Source organism: Balaenoptera borealis, assembly GCF_965194805.1.
Source record: "Balaenoptera borealis genome assembly, chromosome: 1".
Classification (NCBI taxonomy): domain Eukaryota; kingdom Metazoa; phylum Chordata; class Mammalia; order Artiodactyla; family Balaenopteridae; genus Balaenoptera; species Balaenoptera borealis.
In genome coordinates, this window is record NC_138860.1 from 81612863 (window position 1) to 81626946 (window position 14084).

Sequence of the window (14084 nt, forward strand, 5' to 3'; positions counted from 1 at the left end):
GTTTCCTCATTTATAACATGGGACTATTAATGCCTGTATTAAATGGGTAAATAAAGAATTAAGTTTCAGTAGCCAAAACATACAACCCAAGTACCAATCAACAGACGATTGGCTTAAGAAGATGTGGTGTGTACGAATGTATGTATATAGATGTGTGTGTATATATATATATGCATATATACATATATGCATATATATATATATATATATATATATACACACACACACACACAGGGGAATATTACTCAGCCGTAAAAAAGAAATAAATATTGCCATTTGCAGCAACATAGATAGACCTAGAGAATGTTATACTTAGTGAAGTAAGTCAGAGAAAGGCAAATATTATTTGGTATGACTTATATGTGGAATCTAAAAATAATATAAATGAATATTTATATAAAACAGAAACAGACTCATAGACATAGAAAACAAATTTATGGTTACCAAAGGGAGAGAGAGGGACAGAGGGACAAATTAGGAGTATGGGATTAACATATACAAACTACTATACATGAAATAGATAAGCAATAAGGATTTACTATATAGAGCAGGGAATTATATTCAGTATCTTGTAATAATCTATAATGGAATATAATATGAAAAAAAAACTGAATCAGTTTGCTGTATACTTGAAATGAACACAATATTGTAAGTCAACTGTACTTCAATTTAAAAAAAGAATTAAAAAAAAAAAGAATTAAATTTATATATAGTATTTAGCATGTGGTAGATTCTTGTGAATGTTCTTTTTACAGCCTAAGGTATTGCTTTACAAGGGATCTCTGGAAGAGTTTGGTTATCTGTGCTTGCTCTCAGCATATGATGGTCTGTGAAGAATTTTGTGTTTGTTTGGATGAGTTTTTACATAGTTCTTACCAGCTTCTCTAAAGGGTTCATGACTCCAAAAAGATTAAGCGTCAGTGGCTAAGGAGAGAAAGATACACTGTTATGAGGCATGTTGGTAGTCTAAGAAATCTTGGGAGTTTTATTTATTTTAAAGCAACCAAAACATTTCCCCCCAGTTCTTCAAAAGTAGTTGGGTTTTTGTCCATTCATTCATTCATTCATTTATGGCTGTGTTGGGTCTTCGTTGCTGTGCGCTGGCTTTCTCTAGTTGTGGTGAGCAGGGGCTACTCTTCTTGTGGTGCGTGGGCTTCTCACTGCGGTGGCTTCTCTTGTTGTGGAGCACAGGCTCTAGGCACGCGGGCTTCAGTAGTTGTGGCTCGCGGGCTTAGTTGCTCCACGACATGTGGGATCTTCCCAGACCAGGGCTTGAACCCATGTCCCCTGCATTGGCAGGCGGATTCTTAACCACTGCACCACCAAGGAAGTCCATCAGTGCTGCTTTTAAAACAAATATTAAGCCTTAAATTTCTAGTAAAAACATAGAAATATAGATCATATATTTTATTTCTTAATTGAACTTTTCTTTCAACAATGTTCAGAGGGCAAAAACAAGACCCTCTGAAAAAATAATTTGCTATTCTGGTTAGTACTAACTCACTGTTAACTGTTGATGTAATTTTTAATGGCAAAAGTCAAGTTCAGTTTCAAAAGTGAAATTTTCCGTTTCTTGAATTATGTGACATATTGTTAAATTTATAGTAGTTTACTTACGGATTCTATTATTTAGAGTGATTCAAATATGTCATTTATTTTTTAAAAATTTCAATCCACAGTTTTAGTAACTGGCATGTTAATAACTAAAGTTTAAAGTTTAGTTTATTCTTTGGAGAAGTATTAGATGCTCTTCATGTCATATAAGTTACAGATTTTAAGGGTCCGATTTTTGTTTTTTTAAATGTATTTTCTCCTAGTTTTATTGCGATATAATTGACATACAGCACTGTTTAAGATGTATTTGGTTTATTTTTAATTACTTTTGAGATTTATCTTTTTGTATTACATTTTGGCAAAACTAAAAAATTTCATAACATTCAGCGTTGGCAAGAATATAGGGGAAACAACCACTCTCATGCACTGTTGCTGGAGAGTATATTGATACTGTACTTTAAAAAAAAAAAATTCATTCATTCATTCATTCATTCCACACCTGGTCTTAGTTGCAGCACGTTGGGTCTTTTTTAGTTCGGCATGCGGACTTCTTAGTTGTGCCATGCATGTGGGATCTAGTTCCCTGACCAGGGATCGAACCCGGGCCCCCTGCATTGGGAGCATGGTGTCTTACCCATTGGACCACCAGGGAAGTCCTGATACCATACTATTTTTATTTTTTATTTTTAAATTTTTTTATTTTTGGCTGTGTTGGGTCTTCATTGCCGCGTACGGGCTTTCTCTAGTTGCAGTGAGCAGGGGCTACTCTTTGTTGCAGTGTGTGGGCTTCTCATTGTGGTGGCTTCTCTTTGTTGTGGAGCACGGGCTCTAGGCGCGTGGGCTCCAGTAGTTGTGGCACGTGGGCTCAGTAGTTGTGGCTCGCATGCTCTAGAGCGCAGGCTCAGTAGTTGTGGCACACGGGCTTAGTTGCTCCGTGGCATGTGGGATCTTCCCGGATCAGGGCTCGAACCCATGTCCCCTGCATTGGCAGGTGGATTCTTAACCACTGCGCCACCAGGGAAGTCCCAGATGCCGTACTTTTTGAGAGTAGTTTGCTTGTATCTGTCATAATTAAAAATGGACAATTCCTTGATTCCTCAGTGTCACTTCTAAGAAACTATCTTATAGAATACTTGCAAGTATATACCAAGATATATGTGTAAGATATTTATTAGAAGTATAGATTCCTGATACCTTCTTATTGGTTTTGACTCGGTATGTCTGGGTGTTTTTTAAAATATCTTTATTGAGATATAACTCACATATCATACCATCCACCCATTTAAACTGTACAATTCAGTGGGTTTTGATATATTACATTATTAATTTTTTAAAAATTGTAAAATATATTAATATAGAATTTGCCATTTTGGTCATTTTTAAGTGTAAATTCAGTGTCACTAATTCCATTCACAGTGTTGTGCAACCATCCCCACTATCTGTTTTCAAAACCTTCTCATCACCCGAAACAGAAATTCTGTAACCATTAAACAATAACTCTGTATTGCCCCTCCACTAAGCCTCTGGTAACCTATAATCTACTTTCTGTCTCTCTGAAATTGTCTATTCTAGGTACCTCATATAAGTGGAATCATACAATATTTGTCCTTTTGTGTCTGGCTTATTTCACTTAGCATAATGTCTTCAAGTTCATCCATGTTGTAGCATGTACCAGAACTACTTCCTTTTTTATGGCTGAATAATTTTCCATTATATGTTTATACCACTTTGTGTTTATCCATTCATCATCTGTGGGCACTTGGATTGCTTCCACATTTTGGCTATTGGAAAATACGCTGCAGTGAACATTGGTGTACAGACATCTGTTTGATTCCTGCATTCTATTCCTTTGGGTAATATACTTAGGAGTAGTATTGCTGGATTTGCTGGATCCTATGATAAGTCTATATCTTTTTGAGGAACTGCCAAACTGTTTTCCATAGCAGCTATACCATTTCATATTCCCACCAGCAATGCATGGGGGTTTCAGTTACTCCAAATCCTCATCACTGCTTTTTACTTTCTGTGTGTGTGTGTATATGTGTATGTATGTGTATTTTAAATAATAGCCATCCTAAAGGGTATGAAGTTGTATCTCACTGTGGTTTTGCTTTGCATTTCCTTGATGACTAATGGTGTTGAGCATCTTTTCTTGAGCTTATTGACTATTTGTATATCTTCCTTGGAGAAATGTCTGTTTAAATCTTTTGACTGCTTTTGAATTGTGGATTTGTTGTTGTTGTTGTTGCTGAGTTTTCAGGGTTCGAGATATAGTCTAGATATATGAGTTGCTAATATTTTTTTCCTGTTCTGTGGGTTGTCTTTTTCCTCTCTCGATAGTGTCCTGATGCATAGACGTTTTAAGTTTTGATGAACTCCAATTTGTCTGTTTTTTCTTCTATTGCCAGTGCTTTGGTGTCATAGCCAAGATATCACTGCCAAATCTAACATCATGAAGATTTTCCCCTATGTTGTCTTCTAAGGGTTTTACAGTCCTGGCTCTTAACGTTTAGGTCTTTGAGAGATTTTCAGGTATCCCTCTCACCCTGAACTTGCTCTCTGAATTCAGAAACTGATGAAGATAGCAAGAGATACTTTGGACATGGGAAACTGTTATATAAAAAATTTAATGTATAAGAGTATGGATATTGGACTAGCAACTATTATTTTGATTAGGTAATACACTCCTATGATTCAGAATTTAAAAGATAAAAAAGGAAACAATGAAACATTGTTACCATCATTACCCTTCTCTCTCCTCAAATCCATTTTGGAGTCTCCTTTTAGGCAATCATGTGACAACCCCATGCTAACTATGATAACTAGCTAAGCAGAACAACCATTTCTCAACCAAAATGAAGAAAAACTGTTCTGTGTATTGAAATTGTCTTACTTGGAAAATAAATAAGAACAAGTTGTTTGGAACCAAAATTGGTGCAAAGAAGCTTCCAGGAACATAACTGCAACATCAGTGCCTTTGATATCTCCCAGAAATATATTATATATATATATATATACAAGCAAATGCAAGTAATCCCTCCCCCCCAGTTTAAAAATATAAATGGTACTATACTGTACACACTGTTTTGTGTCATTGTTTTTTCCACTTAAATAGTGTGTTAGCGTATCGTGGAGGATTTTCCTGTACGAAACTAAGAGAGCTTCTTTAGCCCTTTGAAATATGGGTGACGAATATTTTTTTTTCCAGTTTTTCATTTGTTTTTAGACCTTGCTTATTTTTTATTTTGCCATGCGGAAGTCTTTAGTTTTTTACTGAATTTAATTAATAAGTCTTTCCTTTTATGGCTTCTAGAATTTGACATATAACTAGAAGGGCCTTCACTCTAAGTTTATAAAAGATCTCCTTATATTTTTTAATAGGAGTTTTTTAATGTTTCATTTTTTTATTATTATTATTTTTGGCCACGGATCTTAGTTCCGCAGCCAGGGATTGAACCCAGGTCCACAGCAGTGAAAGCTCAGGTTGTAACCACTGGACTGCTAGGGAATTCCCTAATGTTTCATTTTAAATATATAAATATTTGATCCATTTGGAGTTTATCATGATGTGTAATATGAGTTGTGGATCCAAGTTTATCTTTTTCCAAATAGCTGCAAGTTGTCTCAACCCTTTTATTAAGAAGTTTTTTTTAGTCCTCAGATTTGAGACACTACCTTTACCATACACTGAATTTCCATGTGTACTTGAGTCTGGTCTGATTTCCCACTTTGTGTCATTGGTCTCTATTTATTTGCCAGCATGATAGTTTTAATTATTATGTTTTATATCTGGTAGGGTTAATCCTTCCTTATTACTTATATTTAAGAGTGTTCCTTGCATTATTGCCTATTAGTTTATAAGCTTTATGTGATTTTTAATAAAAATAGAATTTTTTTCTAGAACTTGTCCAGTTGATTATAAAGTTCATATTTTGTTCATCTTTATCTGTGGTTGAACTTGGAACCTAATTGGTTCTCCTTCAGAAGCTCTGAATTTGCTTTGCTGGGAATTAGGGTGTGTTAGTAACACCTTTCCTGGGGGAGAGCCCCATTTTACCCCTAGGCCATGGATTGGTACGTTTACCCTCTGGGCAACTATGCCTACTTAGATCACCCTTCTTTTTTCTTTTCTTTTCTTTTGGTACCCTTGGAGATTTTTCTTACTTCCTATGAGGCCACAGTGCAACAAACTTGGCATCTTATGCTGGATTGAGTTATTTTATTGTAGTAGACGGACCTTTATGCTATTTATCCTGTCTTATGGCTAGAGTAGAAATCAACTGATTGTTTTATAAGAAATACATTCGTTATTAATTTTAAAATAGATTTTCCTGTCTCATTTTTGTCTATGGTAGAAAGGCATATTTTCTTTTAAATTTCCTGTAAAAATTTGGGTTTGGCTGTCTTGCAACTTCATGTTGTGTCTGTGTCATTTCATAAGTTGTCAGAATGGTATAGTCATTCTTCTATTGCGGTATTTTAGGAAGCGAAAGTAGGGGTGGAAGTCATTATATTTACTTGTATTTATCACACACCAACTTAAAAGGAGAAGAGGGAGTGTTAAAATTTACAGCTGTAATTATAATTTCCCTGCCAAAAGGTAGTTTTCTGTTTAGAAAAGAAATGAGTGTTAGATTATTTAAGAAACAGTCCTTTGGAGATGTAATTTTGAGTTTCAGTGAAGTGATTTTTATGGAGAATTATTAAAACCCTCAGTGAATCCAAGTATTCTAATTAAGGTCTGTTGGCCTAAGATTTTAGTAAATTATATAACTGATAGATTAATGTAGGTTCTTTAGTAAGAAAATATACAGATAATAACAGTTATCTCTGTTCTTGCTCAGTACGGTTAATTTGCCTAGCAGTCTTTCTTGTTTCACACAAATTCCAATTGTTTTGAAATGAAATGTTGAGGAAAAAAATGGGTTTGATATTACTTAGGTTTTGGCTTTTCTTTCCTTGGCATATCTGTTAAACAGCAGTAATTGTCTGCCTAAGTCAGGTTTTCTGCATATAGTAGTTCCTTTAAATTGTGCCCTATATTAGATTAGCCTGGTTTTAGATAAAATGTATATAATTTTAATTGAGATACAATTCAAATACCATAAAATTCACTCTTTTAAACTGTACAGTTGAGAGGTTTTTAGTATATTCAGTATATTAGCTACATACAGAGGTGTGCAGCGATCACCACTGTCTAATTTCAGAACATTTTCTTTACCTTAAATATGTATTTTTATTTTGTCTATTACACTTTAGAAAACTAATCATAGGACTAATATTTTACTTTGTAGTTTTCACAAAGGAGGGTCAAATTTTGTATCACTTAATTTTGAACATAATCTCTTGTCTAGACTCATAACATTCTTTTATTTATTTATTCCTCCATAAAATATTTGAGTGCCTGTTATGTGCAGTAAATGAGTAATTATGATGTAATATGATAACTTCCATAATAGAAATACATATGGAGTGTTTATGGAATCAGAATTGTTAGGAGAAGGTGATGAGCAGGAGAATATGCATGGAAAGCTTTACAGAGGAACTCATAATTAAAATTAGATGTTGACATCTTTGTTAGAAATTGCTAGAAAGAGAAGGACTCTGGGGGCAAAGTAAATAGTAAAGGGCAAAGGCGGTTTTAGCATGTCTCCTAGATGTTTGTCAGTTGTGCTGTAAAACAAGAATTTGACAGCCCTTTAGTGTAGTTGAGTACTAAGAAAATAATAAAGAATGGAAGACAGGTGGGGAACTTATCACCTCTTCATATTGCACTCAAAAATTTAGGGAACCTCCACTTCACTTTTTGTCTACTTTTTCTTTGTATCAGATCTTTGGTTGAAGTTTTTTTCTCTGATCTGACTTGCAAAGTAAGTTTTAATCTTAAAATCATAAAGTGTTGCTTTTAATGCTGTAAGATTTTATTTATCTATTTATTTATTTATTTATGGTGGAGTTGGGTCTTTGTTGCTGGGCACGGGCTTTCTCTAGTTGCGGCGAGTGGGGGCTACTCTTCCTTGCGGTGCACGGGCTTCTCATTGCGGTGGCTTCTCTTGTTGCGGAGCACGGGCTGTAGGCGTGCGGGCTCCGGCAGTTGTGGCTCACGGGCTCTAGAGCGCAGGCTCAGTAGGTGTAGCGCACAGGCTTAGTTGCTCTGCGGCATGTGGGATCTTCCTGGACCGGGGCTCGAACCTGTGTCCCTTGCATTGGCAGGTGGATTCTTAACCACTGCGCCCAGGGAAGCTCAATGCTATAAGATTTTAAAGCAGAAATTGCATGACCTTACCGATTTGTTCGTGGGATTTTTTCTTTGTTTTTAAATTTGTGATCCTGTTTTATATTAGTATTCCTCTTAGAAAGAGGAAATATTTTAAAGTTAAAATTGATCTTTGGGAAAGTTTTTCTGTTTGAGAAATTTAGGATTACTTGTAGTAAGTAGGAACCCTATCATTTATAACTGTAATGTTAAATATTACCAAAGTTACAGTACCTGAATTTTATTTTATAAATCTGTTAATAGTGAACTACCTTGGTCTTCATACAGTAGTGAAAGTCAAGCAGGAATAATATTGGACCAGATTGGTAGAGCTTCTTGAGGACACAGAACTGCAACAGCAGATGGCATTAGAGATCAGGTTTAAGGATGAGTTGCAAGGATTTAACTGTTAAGGGGGGAAGGGAAGTGAGGTGCATTGAGGATTCAGGGTACAGCTGGCAAATCTCAGAATGACCCTTGGGTGTTGTTGGTCTGTTTAAAGGTATATGTGTGTTTTTTTTTTTTTGAAACCAACTATTTCAAAATCTAGCAATTAAGAATTCTCTTCCAAGAAGAAAGGGAAACCTTTGTTGTATGCCTGATAACTCCTTCTTCCCTCCCCCAGCTAAAAGCTGGAAAAATATGAAGGTGTCATACAAGATCTATTTAATATAGCCTTTGCTTCTTCATTATAAATAAATATCACTTTGCACCAGCAAGTGCCTAATGTTAGATGTTAAGAGAGGTATATATGATTGGGTAAAGACCTACCAGGGAAAGGGGCAATAGTTTGCATATTAACTGTGGCTTTCTTGGAACCCCTTAATATAAATATGAGTCTTTCTCCAAGCTGGATTTATGGTGTTCCTAAAGGCTTTGGTTTCTCCAAAATCTGTTAGCTAAATTGAGGGAATACAGATCAGTAGAAGAAGGTAATGTCTCAAAGATGTCAGAAATAAAGTACTGTTAATGTGAAATAGTGATGAGAACTCACTCTTTAAACAAAACAGGTTTTGAACTGTTAAATTTGGTCTTTTTCTATTCTTTATTTTTTAACAGCCAAGTCCTGATCTGCTATGTATATTTTACCTTCATTTTTGGAAAACATTTCAAAGTCAAGTATACACGCTTGCGATAAAGTTCTGCTACTATATTAGGAAGTCAGAGTTTAGGAGGTGCACAAAAGCATTTTGACAAAAATTCACAGATGGTAAATATATATACTAGAATATTTTAGCTGTTTTTAACCAAGCTACATAGAATTACTAACATCTGAGTATATATGTAAAGGCAAAAGGACGATCCTAATAACTGCAGGATTCAGTAGTAACTTTCACAGTAAAAACAGTGAAACAAGATGGAACCTGCTTCTGAACCCCACCTTTTCATTTTTTGGCAAAATTGCTGAGTGTGATTATCTTGTAGTTCCTTGTCTAGCCCTTGATTGCATGGGTAGGAAGCTACAGAAGACTGCTGAAGAAATCACAGGTAGATACTGGAAATTACAAGCCAAAGGCAGGGGAGCTTGGTAACTTCTCTTGTTTGGTAATTATGACCGTTAGGAATTCTCAAACAAGTGGAAATTTTCCTAGGCATACTTGGTGACATTTTTTTCTTCTGTTTCAGCTTCGAAGATAAAGATGAGAAATTAGAAGAATAAATTTAAGGTTACTAAGTTCCTAAATAACAAGCAAAAAGAAAGAAGTTTCAGTATACAGTAGAGAGAGGAAGTAGGATGAGGGAGTGGAAAGAGTTAGCTCAGATGTCACCCAATTCTTTGAAATGTTTCCTGAATCCTCGCAGGCAGAGTTAGTTACTCTAACCTCTGTGCTTCCATTGCATATATTTCTCTGTTTTGAACACATATCACATATTGTAATTATTAATTTGTCTCTCTTTGACTAGTGAATGTTCCTTAAGTGTCAAGGTGACCTTTTTAGTTTTTGCATTTCATGATCAACACGGAACATGCTTTAAAAAAAGGGTTCAATAAGGGACTTCCCTGGTGGGGCAGTGGTTAAGAATCTGCCTGCCAATGGAGGGGACATGGGTTCGAGCCCTGGTCCGGGAAGATCCCACATGCCGCAAAGCTACTAAGCCCATGCACCACAACTACTGAGCCTGTGCGCTCTAGGGCCCACGTGCCGCAACTGCTGAGCCCACGTGCTGCAGCTACTAAAGCCTGCACGCCTAGAGCCCGTGCTCTGCAACAAGAGAAGCCACCGCAATGAGAAGCCTGCGCACCACAACGAAGAGTAGCCCCCACTTGCTGCAACTAGAGAAAGTCCGCGTGCCAACGAAGACCCAACGCGGCCAAAAAAAAAAAAAAAAAGTTCAGCAAGATTATGGACTGTGGGTTTATGTCTGTAAGCATAAAACAAATACTACCACCACCATCAAAAATACTGCCCTTAAAATATAGCTTGGCGATAAGAGAATTTGTTTGCCTAGTCCTAAGATGGTGCTTGTACACATAACTTTCGTAACTGAACTACTCATAAATATTTTCTCTTCTTTCATTTATTGAAAGTGTATGTTAAAACTTTTAGGTCTTTCAAAACAACCTATAGTTAATTTTAAGAAGTAAGTATTATTGGTAGTAATGCAATGACTTGTGGCTGTTTCATGAATTTCCTGGTAAGGCACAACTTTGGTTACTACCCTTATAATAGGTCGAACAAAAACTTTCCTTTAAGTATTTTGTCACAACACAGAGTGGTGAACTAAGTTGTCTATGTTATCTTCATTTAAAAACAACCCCACATTAGGCTCTTAGTTTAAGAAAACATTTTTAGTAGTCAAATACCTTTTGAATGCATTTAGCACATCTTAGTGACTCATCCACTTAAAAGTGATACCAGATTGTTACCAAGCAAGGGCTCTTGCGCCCACGCAGAAAGCCAAACTCTGACAGCGGGTGTTTGCAGCAAAGTAAGGGTTTATTTGCAGGGCCCCAAGCAAGGAGAATGAGCAGCTCACCGACTTTCTTCTGATTGGTTGGTGATAAGGTAACAGGGTGATGTCTGGGAATCCCAACCTTCTTTTTCCAACCAGTCTGGGGTCTGTATGCATGTGGTCAGCATGTAGTCACCATCTTCCACCTGGGTGGGGCGTCTTAGTTTCTAAAGAACAACTCAAAGATATACATCAGATTGTTATCTGTGTCCCTTCAGGAGGAACTAGGAATCCTGTGACCCTATTGCCCTAATCGTTAACTGCTTGAGCCTACTCTTTGGAACTCCTGGAAGCCTAGGAGACTTTTTCTTTCCTACAAACAAGAAACAGGGACACGGAGGTGCTTTTGTATCCAGGAAGGCTCCACAGGGTCCTGCTTGGTTTCAGTACCCCCCTTTTCTTTGGTACTTCTCAGTCCTGAGGGCAACAGGGACGAGACAAGAAAGGGAATAAAGTTTTGGATAGAGAGATTAGTCATAAACTCAGTATGAACTTGGTTTTAGGGAAACTTTGTCTCCAGATGAGCCCACATGAAACTGTTTTATTCTTACTGCTATCTGGTTTATGTTTACCCAGTGCCTTTTTTTTTTTTTCAACCAGTTTTCTTTGTGTTTAGGCTCCTTAGCTCTTATCAGTGAATTTGAGACTTGCTAAACAGAAGATGGTCACATTCTTCTTACCTGTAACTTTTGAGCTGAGTGCCATCTATGAGTGTAGTCTTTCTTATACCAACTTATGAAAAGGTCCAGAATACAAGTCCGCATTATCCCACTGGAATTCTGTTGTCTTACCTTCATACTGATTGTTTGCTTTGGAAGCTGCTTGAGCTAGAATTCTTTTGTAGTAGAGAAGAAGAGAACAGTTGGCATAGAGCCCAGCTTCTCCAGGGCAGAGGCTATTATGCAAATTCTCCCAGATCTTCACATTTCAGTAAAACCTTCTTTTCTCCCTTTAACACACACAAAACAGACTGCTAAGGGGGCAGCCACGATCTGCCCTAAGCCTTGGAGACAAAACAAGGAAGGTGCCACTCTTCCCAAAATACCATCAATTGTAGAAGCATATGCTTCCATAAATGGAGGGTAAGAGTAGATCCCTTCTATTGCACTGTATGGCTTCTGTTATAAATGTACCAGGAAGATTAAAACTACCATAATTAGTTTCATCAGGTTCAGCCTCAATTCTTGCTTTCATTTTGTAGTAGAAACTTCTCTAATCAGTGCTGCTTCTGGCTGATTGAGCAGTTCACTTTCTTTTAAAGTGTAGCATGTTAGGGATATGTGCTTGAGTCTGTATTATGGTTTGTTTTAATGGTGTACATAATGAGGTATGGTAAAAATGAATGTTTCTCATTTCATTGTTGATCTTGCTAATGGAAAAAGTCATTATTGAAACAAATTGATAGAAGGCATAACTTCCTTAGTCCCAGAGAATTAAGCCTAAGTATCATCACGTTGATTCACTAATTCACATGCTGCTTTTTATGGTTGTCTGTTCATATCTTTATTTCATTTTAATGACTGTAAATCATTCCAGAGATGCTCACATATAGACTGCTTCATATGTGCACATTGCTAATAAATTCTGAGGTACAGCTGCATAGAAATGAATGAAGACTTTTGGGGAGACATCAGAATTAAAGGCCCTATATGATGAGATAACAAACCCGGAGCTTTTCTGAAACTTCATGAATAGGGACAAAAGGTTGAACACATGATGAAAGAGACGTTTTTTCCTGCCTGACCTCACTTTGTGAGTCTAAACCACTGAAGACATTGTTCTAAATTGCCCCTCTCTCCCAATTAGTAGATAGGGATTTGGGGGGAGAAATCCTGAGAGAAAGAGTATAGATTAATTTAGATATGTGCTATGGTGGTGATTTTACACTTTAGGAATAAACTAGGTGTAAAGAAGAATCTAAAGACTTTGTTTCCTCTGCTGTTGATACCTGGGACAGATTGGCATCTAATGTTCCTTAAATTATATTCAGTAGCAAGAAGAGCTACTCCATATTATTATTACTATTCTTTTACTATAATATTTTCTGAAGGAATTAAACTTCCTGTAGTAATATGTTTTGGTTGACTCTTGATTGTAATTGGGACAATATAATGAGCTTGATTTTGGACTTCAGTCCAGAATATAGAGTTCAAGTGCAGCACCTAATTAATGGTTTTGTAATTTAAGAAAAGCCCATAGTGGTCTGCTTTTGAAAAGAAAAATTTTGTGATTTTATATTAAAATACTTGACTTAATTATCTATATGTTAAATTTTCTTTAATAATTTATTTCGGGACTCCTCCCCCAACCCCCATTCTCAGATGTTTTGGTTCTCTCTTTGATTGTGTGTCACAAACTGAACCTTTGCACATTTCTTGAAGATGTTTTCTGAATATTTTCATAAGTAGACTTAAGATTCTTGCCTTACTTATAGTTCTAATTTTTAACATAGTTTTGCAAGTAATTTATGTTCCATACAATCACTTGGGAGAAATTTGTACATAAGCATTTTTCTTTACATTTTTTAGTGCTTGTCCTAGAGTTTGCAGTATACATTTACAACTGATCTAAGTCCACTTTAAAATAACACGGTATTGCTTCACAGATACCTTATAATAATAAAGTAACACAAATTCCTCCCTTCCCTTCCTTGTCTCTTGTATCATTACTGTCATTCATTTCAGTTATACACAAGGATATACGTACACATCATACATTATTGAATATGTTGTTGCTATTATTATTTTAAATACACTGTTTTCTGTTAGATCAATTAAGAATAAGAAAAGTAGGGAATTCCCTGGTGGTCTAGTCTAGTGGTTAGGACTCTGTGCTTCTACTGCAGGGGGCATGGGTTCAATCACTGGTGGGGGAACTAAGATCCCACAGGCCACGCGGTGTGGCCAAAAAAAAAAAGAGAATAAGAAAAATAAAAGTTTTTATTTTACCTTCACTTTTTCTTCTCCAGTGGTCTTTTTTTCTTTATGTAGATCCAAGTTTCTGACCTATGTCATTTTCCTTCTCTCTAAAGAACTTCTTTTAATACCTTGCAAGACAAGTCTACTGGCAACAAATGCCCTCAATTTTTGTTTGTCAGAGAAAGTCTTTGTTTCTTCTTCACTTGTAAAGGATAATTTCACAGGTTACAGAATTCTAGGTTATTTTTTTTTCTTCCAACACTTTAAATATTTCACTCCACTCTCTTCTTGCTTGCATGGTTTCCGAGGAGAAGTTGGATGTAATTCTTAGTTTTGCTCATTTGTAGCTAAGAGGACAATCTTTAGTCCTATGATTAGGTCTCAGTCTTTTGGTTATCCTG

The 14084-nt window shown here is 36.2% G+C and overlaps 1 protein-coding gene across 13 annotated transcripts in view; it reads left to right on the plus strand.

The window, feature by feature from the left end:
• ASH1L (ASH1 like histone lysine methyltransferase) overlaps positions 1 to 14084 on the plus strand; it is a 210429-nt gene that overhangs the window by 27778 nt on the left and 168567 nt on the right. The gene's annotated exons all lie outside the window — the stretch shown is intronic.